This window comes from Lampris incognitus, chromosome 21 (assembly GCF_029633865.1).
Source record: "Lampris incognitus isolate fLamInc1 chromosome 21, fLamInc1.hap2, whole genome shotgun sequence".
NCBI classification, from domain to species: Eukaryota; Metazoa; Chordata; class Actinopteri; order Lampriformes; family Lampridae; genus Lampris; species Lampris incognitus.
In genome coordinates, this window is record NC_079231.1 from 4,397,138 (window position 1) to 4,406,400 (window position 9,263).

Below are 9,263 nucleotides of genomic sequence, written 5' to 3' on the forward strand. Positions count from 1 at the left end.
CACATCCCTCGGACAGTTTTAGTCTTTATTCTTTAGTGTTTGTCCGTTTGCTGCCACTTTTCTTTCTATCTTTCTTTCTTCTTTTCTTTCTCGTATGAATATATTGATGGATTTGTACGCGGGTAAACTTGTATTTTACTACACTGGCCTTGTCAGCAAATTTGCTCAAGGCCAATATCTATCTATCTATCTATCTATCTATCTATCTATCTATCTATCTATCTATCTATCTATCTATCTATCTATCTATCTATCTATCCTATATATCTTATCTATCTATCTATCTATCTATCTATCTATCTATCTATCTATCTATCTATCTATCTATCTATCTATCTATCTATCTATCTATCCAGAAGGTGTTTTGAACTTCACAAAGGGGAAAGGCTATTCAAGCCACAGGAATAACTTCCACTTTAGAAAAAATGCGTTGGTTCACTTTTATGTGAATCACTACTAAATGATTTTTGCAAGGTAAAGTGAAACCATTAAATCCTAATTACATTTTCAATAGGCTCCGCACGAGCAACAGGGATAGTTGCAGTTACCGTGAATGTACACAAGGTGGAGACAAGTGAACATGTAACGCTACTACCTTACACATATCTATATATATAGATGCTCAGAGTCATCTGAAATGCCGAGAAAAGTGGTTTTTAGCCATTTTTAGAAAAATGCACATTTTGCATATTTATGCATAATTAATTATGCATCATTTTAGTGTTCTGCTATTTTTTATAGGTGCCCCTGATCATCCCCAATAACCTCCAAAAAGAATCAAGGCCCCAAGTGCTTTGGTTTGGCCGTTTATAGACTCTCACACAGACACACACCACACACCAGACACACATGGTGAAAATACAGGAGTAGATATACACACACACACACACACACACACACACACACACACACACACACACACACACACACACACACAGTCTTTCTCCTTTTTAATTTATGAAGTGATAATAGCTGTAAATGCTGGAAGAAGCGACGCTGCATAGCTTAATTAACCAGGCCATTTAAAACGTCAGCGGTATTTAAAATTGCTCATTAATCAGATTTCAATGGCCCTATTTAACTTCCGTTAGCTGATCCAAATATTTGGCGCAGCGCGAGCTTTGGAGTGGTGAGCGGTTTGGGGCCCGTGGGTGTGACTACTGTAGGGACAGCGGACACGTGGAAAGCCGTGATAAACATTCTGGTTTTAACTGGTTTTTAGTGTCACCTGTGAAGACATGCTCTCGTTTTTAATTCCTACAACTGGATTAACTCTTCCAGTTAGGCAGGGTTCACACGCTGACCCTGTCAAAAGTGGAATACAGTTGCTTCCAAGATTTTCTTTCTTTTGTTTTATTTTATTTTGTGCTATCCTGAAGGAATTCCCTCCAAATGCAGATTCAGAGTTACTCTTTCAAAGAAATGCTAAATAACGTGATCATACGAATATGTGCAATTTGGACTGGGCAGGGAATGGGATGTACTGTAGAGAGAAAAAGTTGATTTAATGCATTTACATAGTTACTGAATAGACTAACACAAGTATATACCCCTGCATACTTAACAAGATGTAATACAGAATTGGCCCGTCTATTCTGTGTTAAACAGTTACATAAGGCATTTAATATAATTGATATAAAATTACAAGCTAAATATAAATGTCGGCCCCTCCCTAGAAAATAAATCATCATGCAATATAAACATGATGACATGGTTTTTAAAAAAAGCCTTGCATGAACACTGCAGAAAAACAATCACAAAGTGCACATGCACGCACGCAAATAAGCCATTGATGTCCAAACCAAATAAATGAAACAAAACGGCGAAATCAACACAGGTTATACACGCGTCGCACAGACAGACTCTCTGCAAGGTGAGGTTAAACTGCTCCTGTGCTGGCGGCCAACCAGATAGGGTGTAATGAACGGTTATCACCGCTAGGGGAGCTGTTGTGCAGCTAGCCCAATGCTCCGGCCTCCCAGCGGAGTCAGGCGAGCATACAGACCGTTTCCGCAGGAGGTCAGGGACAGATCACACTGACAACACCATCTCCACTCCGCAAGCTTTTACATCTTTAAGTGTGTGTCACCCCAGCCTTTTTAAAAACACAAACCCCGTGTCCCAGCTCCTCCATACCAAGCTTTGTGTTGCATTTTCACAAGATTTCCAATCATTTTAATGCATTTTAAATGTGACACATGGGTCCAACCGGAAAATTGCTCACACTTTCCCCGTGTTGAATCTGTGTTGGCACGTGTCTCTCCTCCTCTCCATCGTCTCGTTCTCTTTCCTGTCTTTCCCTCTGTCACGTGCTTAGTTGGGTCCCTACTCACTCCTTCCTGTTTTGTGTGTGTGTGTGTGTGTGTGTGTGTGTGTGTGTGTGTGTGTGTGTGTGTGTGTGTGTGTGTGTGTGTGTATATCGCATGACAGAATTTGTGTGTGGTGAACCAGGATAAAATGATAGAGATGAACACATTTTGAGTGTTGCATCCCCATTGCCATTAACTTGTTGGTGTGTGTGTGTGTGTGTTTGCAGGATATGCGTGTGTGCATGCGTGTGTGTGTGTGTGTGTGTGTGTGTGTGTGTGTGTATCCACTTTCTCTCATCCATAATTGCAACGTGGCGCTGTTTAGAGAGCTCTCCGCTAGTTACGGACAGTTCAGCCTCTCCTCATCTGCAGGCTATTTGAATTATGCATCAGATCGTAAATGAATGACAACTCTTTTAATTATACACTGCCGTCTTCCCGCTAATTCTAAGTTATCTGATGTACTCCAGTGCTCTGGCCGCCCAACACCAGTCGCTAAAGATTCTGGAATTTGGGACCAAAATTGAGCCATGAAGCGAAATCGTCTCTGCAAGACTCAATTAGGAGGGGGGGGGGAAGCTTTTACTTGCACTGAATTACCAGAGTTTTCTACATTAGTTTCACCCCTGTTTATTTATGTGTTTTGATAAAACACATCTCCACAACATCTCTTTACTGTTCCGTCCTTTGAAGGTCTATTTGTCCCGCTACTTTCTAATTATATGTTGCTAATTGTCCCCCCCCCCCGGTCTCCGTGGACTTGACCTATAATCGGAGCATAAGCGCTCGTGCAGGATGGAATGGGGAAGGTGTGAAGGGCAATTGGTTCCGTTCATGTGTGTGTCCCGTGGACGTCTCTGGGTTGGTACTCCGTCCCGTCCCCCCCCACCCCTCCCTCCCGTGGGACACGTGCTCTGGGGACTCGTAGGAGACCCTGGCTGTGCGCGCAGGTCTGTGGGGGATTCGGGTTAAGCGAAAGGTTACACACACGCATGTGTGCGTGAGAATAGTGCATGTTACCTCAGCAGCTGTGACCCAGAATAAGACATGTTTTTATCCCCGTGTGTTCCTCCAGCTACACTACCTTGTACACCCAACACACACGCACACACGCACGCACACGCGAAGTCATACAGTACTTGAACGTGGTCCTTTCTGTTTAAACGGATGCGAGCCACGTGTCTCTCAGCCTCTGGCAGCCCGGACAGCTTGTCGTCGTCTCCCGTCAGCACTGTTGTTCCCACCACAGCGAGGACAAGGAAAACACACACACACACACACACACACACACACACACACACACACACACACACACACACACACACACACACACACACACACACCCAGAGAGAACAAAAAGACACGGGAGCAACGAGGGGGAGAAGATGAGAACCAGAATGAGGAGTCGACAGGGGTGACAGGTGTTTCCCTGGGCTGTGAATAAGTTGCTTTATCATAATCGCCATTCTGAAAGACAAGTATTCCCCGCTGTCCCCCAGAAGGCCCTTCCCCCTAAAACACTCAAGGACGAGACTCTGAGGGGACGCACCGTCGATACAATACGCCGAACACACCACAACACACGTCATTTGTCTAAACGACAACGCACAACAAGATAGGACCAAGGAAGAACAAACACCAGCCGCTGCAGGACGCGCTGCAGGACGCGCTGCAGGACGCGCTGCAGGACGCGCTGCAGGACGAGCTGCAGGCTGCAGGACGAGCTGCAGGACGAGCTGCAGGACGGGCTGCAGGACGAGCTGCAGGAGGAGCTGCAGGACGGGCTGCAGGACGAGCTGCAGGACGAGCTGCAGGACGAGCTGCAGGACGCGCTGCAGGACGCGCTGCAGGACGAGCTGCAGGACGCGCTGCAGGACGCGCTGCAGGACGAGCTGCAGGACGCGCTACAGGACGAGCTGCAGGACGAGCTGCAGGCTGCAGGACGAGCTGCAGGACGAGCTGCAGGCTGCAGGACGAGCTGCAGGACGCGCTGCAGGACGCGCTGCAGGACGCGCTGCAGGACGAGCTGCAGGACGAGCTGCAGGACGAGCTGCAGGCTGCAGGACGCGCTGCAGGACGAGCTGCAGGACGAGCTGCAGGACGCGCTGCAGGACGAGCTGCAGGACGAGCTGCAGGCTGCAGGACGAGCTGCAGGACGAGCTGCAGGACGAGCTGCAGGACGAGCTGCAGGCTGCAGGACGAGCTGCAGGACGCGCTGCAGGACGCGCTGCAGGACGAGCTGCAGGCTGCAGGACGAGCTGCAGGACGCGCTGCAGGACGAGCTGCAGGACGAGCTGCAGGCTGCAGGACGAGCTGCAGGACGAGCTGCAGGCTGCAGGACGCGCTGCAGGACGAGCTGCAGGACGAGCTGCAGGCTGCAGGACGCGCTGCAGGACGAGCTGCAGGACGAGCTGCAGGCTGCAGGACGAGCTGCAGGACGAGCTGCAGGCTGCAGGACGCGCTGCAGGACGAGCTGCAGGACGAGCTGCAGGACGAGCTGCAGGACGAGCTGCAGGCTGCAGGACGCGCTGCAGGACGAGCTGCAGGACGAGCTGCAGGACGAGCTGCAGGACGAGCTGCAGGACGCGCTGCAGGACGCAGGTCAGCCCTCGCCTCCACCCGTTTCGACGCTAACGCGCTCCGTCCTCCACCTGGAGTCGAGGCAGCCCATAAAGTGTAACATTCTCCGCTGCGCACAATTCGCGCGACATCTATCGGTATCAGTCGCCATTCTCACCCGAACTGAACACATGGGGCTCGAATGGTCGACTATAAAAGCGCGCGCCATGTGGACATTTGCGGATCAGCCACCGTTTTCCGTTGCCAGCAGTGTTAAGTAACAGTAAAAAGGACATCTGTTGGAATCCAAATCTCGAGAAACGTGATTTGTGATGCTGGTAACGCGTGATTCCCCCCCCCCCCCGGAAAGCGATGCGGCCTGTGTGCATGCTCAAAACGCTGCCCTCCAACCCTTTCCGGTAACACTTCAGTATGGGGAACGTAGTCGCCATTAATTAGGTGCTTATTAGCATGCAAATTAGCAACATATTGGCTCTTAATTGCTCACTATTACGTACTCATTAATGCCTTATTCTGCATGGCCTTATTATGCAACCAGTAAGCCATTAACTATGAGTTTTCCCTCCATAACCTCAGAAGTATTGCTTATTAGTAGTACCATCTCAATATGCTTTGCTTAGTGTGGCCTTTATAAGGTGGTAGTACCACAAGAAGAGTTATTCTCCCTTACTAACACTTAATGAATATGGTCTGTTCTTACATAACAACACACAAAACTACAAGTGTTCATAGTGTTACATTACTCTAAATTAAGTTTTTGTTACTTAGAATATGTTCCCCATACTAAAGTGACATCTTGATCATTACTAATTCACTAGTAATTAAGTTTTTGTTACTTAGAATATGTTCCCCATACTAAAGTGGCATCTTGATCATTACTAATTCACTAGCAATTAAGGTTTTGTTACTTAGAATATGTTCCCCATACTAAAGTGACATCTTGATCATTACTGATTCACTAGTAATTAAGTTTTTGTTACTTAGAATATGTTCCCCATACTAAAGTGGCATCTTGATCATTACTAATTCACTAGCAATTAAGGTTTTGTTACTTAGAATATGTTCCCCATACTAAAGTGACATCTTGATCATTACTAATTCACTAGCAATTAAGTTGTTGTTACTTAGAATATGTTCCCCATACTAAAGTGACATCTTGATCATTACTCATTCACTAGTAATTAAGTTTTTGTTACTTAGAATATGTTCCCCATACTAAAGTGACATCTTGATCATTACTAATTCACTAGTAATTAAGTGTTTTTACTTAGAATATGTTCCCCTTACTAAAGTGACATCTTGATCATTACTAATTCACTAGTAATTAAGTGTTTTTACTTAGAATATGTTCCCCTTACTAAAGTGTTACTCTCTTTCCTTTGCACTCCTCTTTTTTTTCCACTCCTCTACGTCTTACCATCCCCAACATCCCCAATTTGCACCAATGGGCAGAGAGGATTGACAACACCTTAAGTCTGTCACTCCTTCTCTCCTCCTCGCTTCCTTCTCTCATACCCCGTGTCTCTTCAACTCCCTCTCCTGTCCTCTCTCCCTCTCTCCCTCTTCTCCCCCCGTCTCACCCTCTTCTCTGCACTCCCTCTCTTGGACTCTGTAGAGGGTCCAAGTGACATTTGGCTGTCCCCTGCCTTGAGGGGGTCCAGGAGATGCAGACGTTTTTGGCAGGCGGGCACAGGGACGCCTAGGGGTCCTGACGGGGACTCCTGGACCGGGAAGAGAAAAACCAAAACAAAAAACTCACACATCATAAAGCACAGCCTCGCTCCGCTGCGCGGTCTCCAGCAGACCCAAACGAACACGTCGATACCGGCAGGAGTGACGATACAGCGGAGGGTACAGTGAAAGAGGGCTGAAGGAAACTGCCCCCCCCCCCAGGGGGCGCTTCAGAAGCATGGAGCCAACGAGGATCTCACCCCGACGTGCAAACGCTGCGCGGCTGGAGAGACGAACCCGTTGTCTCTTACTCTCGCCGAGGTGCTGAAGCTGGCGCCCAGGTTCGACGCTGACAACGGGTCAAAATGCGGCGTTGGCGGGGCATCCGGGTACGAGAGCTCGGCGTGACGTCACCACGACAAACAACCTTCTTCCGGGTGGCCGGCTTCTGCGTTTACACAGAGGGCAGAGTGGAAACGCGAGGGGCTCTGTAAGCTTCGTCCCATGTGTGTATGAAATAAAGAGCTGTGGTGACCCACGTCTATATAACGGGAGACATTCACCTAAGAGGACGGTGTACCTTTAAGGGAAGAGGCGAGGGGGTCAGATAACGCACTTCCGCTTCCGGTTCACAGTTCAGCGTCGTTGTCGAATGTATGACGTGCTAAGTTGGAGCTAGTAAACTACCTCGAATACGTCTACTCTCACGTCTCCTATCTCGTTGTTTTCTAACCCCACAATACAATTAGAGAAAAAAAGTCCTGTTACCCTTTATAGTTTAGGTAGATAAAGGTCTCAGTCACATTTGAGTAGAATAATCCTATTTCTATAAATGTCATAGGATCTTTTTTTTTTTAAAGATATTTTATTTTCACGGACCCCTTGCAATTACACCACGGACCACTAGGGGTCCGCGGACCCCCGGTTGAGAAACACTGGTTTACAGCACGTTAGCTACTAGCACTACCCAGCTACTAGCATCCACCCGGAAGTAGCTCGGCGCTCTTTGTTTACAAACACTCTGACCTCTCCTACTCCGCTGCCTAGCAACACAGGGATCGCAGACTCGAATCCCCGCGTTACCTCCGGCTTGTTCGGGCGTCCCTACAGACACAGTTGGCCTTGTCTGCGGTCGGGAAGCCGGGTGCGGGTAACGTGTCCTGGTCGCTGCACTAGCGCCTCCTCTGGTCGGTCGGGGCGCCTGTTCGGCGAAACTCCTCACCGTCCGGTGAAAGGAAGCGGCTGGCGACTACCTCAGGTATGGGAGGAGGCATGTGGTAGTCTGCAGCAGCCCCCCCCCCCGCCCCCCCCGGATCGGCAGAGGAGGTGCGGCTCGGAAGAAGCGGGGGGGGGGGGGTGTTGGAGAGCGTCCTCGATGTTGAACGCGGCCAGCCGCTCATAACGAGTCAGACGCGGGGTCCACATCGACTGTTATGTCGCGGGGCGCGTCACGGGAGACGGGCGCGCTCTTGTTCTTCTTCTTCCCCCTTACAGCGGTCCCTCTTTCGCTAGCCGTCGTTTCAGTGCGCCACCCAGTGGCGACGGAATGTAGTGTCCGCGAAGGCAACACCATTGCGTCCACCATCCCTACACTAAATGTACACAGTTCGTGTTCGGGAAAAGCAGCACTGGACGCGGATGGTGCTGGAAACTCCGCCATGCATTTCCTTCTTTTAAAGCGTCCCCCCTCTCTCTCTCGGCTGCTCTTCGGCAAATACGTCATCTGAGCTAACCCCCGCATGCCACCTTAAAGTGACCCAGATATGCCAGTGGGACGGGATTATTTTGGTTTCAGTATAACTTTGAAGGATACAAGGGCGGCAAGGCTCACGAACTCAGGAGAAGACCAGATCTGACAGAACAGTTTCAGTAAAGAGTGCATGGTGTACTCTCCAAACAAGACCTACTCTAGTCCAGACCCAGTACGGCCAGCCACAGATCCCTTCACTGGGGCAGATCAGTCTTCCAAGAAACAGTTCAGAGGGATCTCCTCGGTTTATGAACCCACAGGTTGAAAAGGTCTATAGGCCTCATTCCATACATGCTCAAACACACACACACACACACACACACACACACACACACACACACATACACACACACACACACACACACACACTAGTTTGTGCAGCTATCCTTGTTACGACATTGCATTGACTTCTATTCACTGTGGACAGCCTAAGCCTAACCTTAACCTAACCTCAACTCCCACCTTACCCCTAACCTTAACCTAACCTCAACTCCCACCTTACCCCTAACCTTAACCTAACCTCAGCTCCCACCTTACCCCTAACCTTAACCTAACCTCAACTCCCACCTTACCCCTAACCTTAACCTAACCTCAACTCCCACCTAACCCCTAACCTTAACCTAACCTCAACTCCCACCTTACCCCTAACCTTAACCTAACCTCAACTACCACCTTACCCCTCACCTTAACCTAACCTCAACTCCCACCTTACCCCTAACCTTAACCTAACCTCAACTCCCACCTAACCCCTAACCTTAACCTAACCTCAACTCCCACCTTACCCCTAACCTTAACCTAACCTCAACTCCCACCTAACCCCTAACCTTAACCTAACCTCAACTCCCACCTTACCCCTAACCTTAACCTAACCTCAACTCCCACCTAACCCCTAACCTTAACCTAACCTCAACTCCCACCTAACCCCTAACCTTAACCTAACCTCAACTCCCACC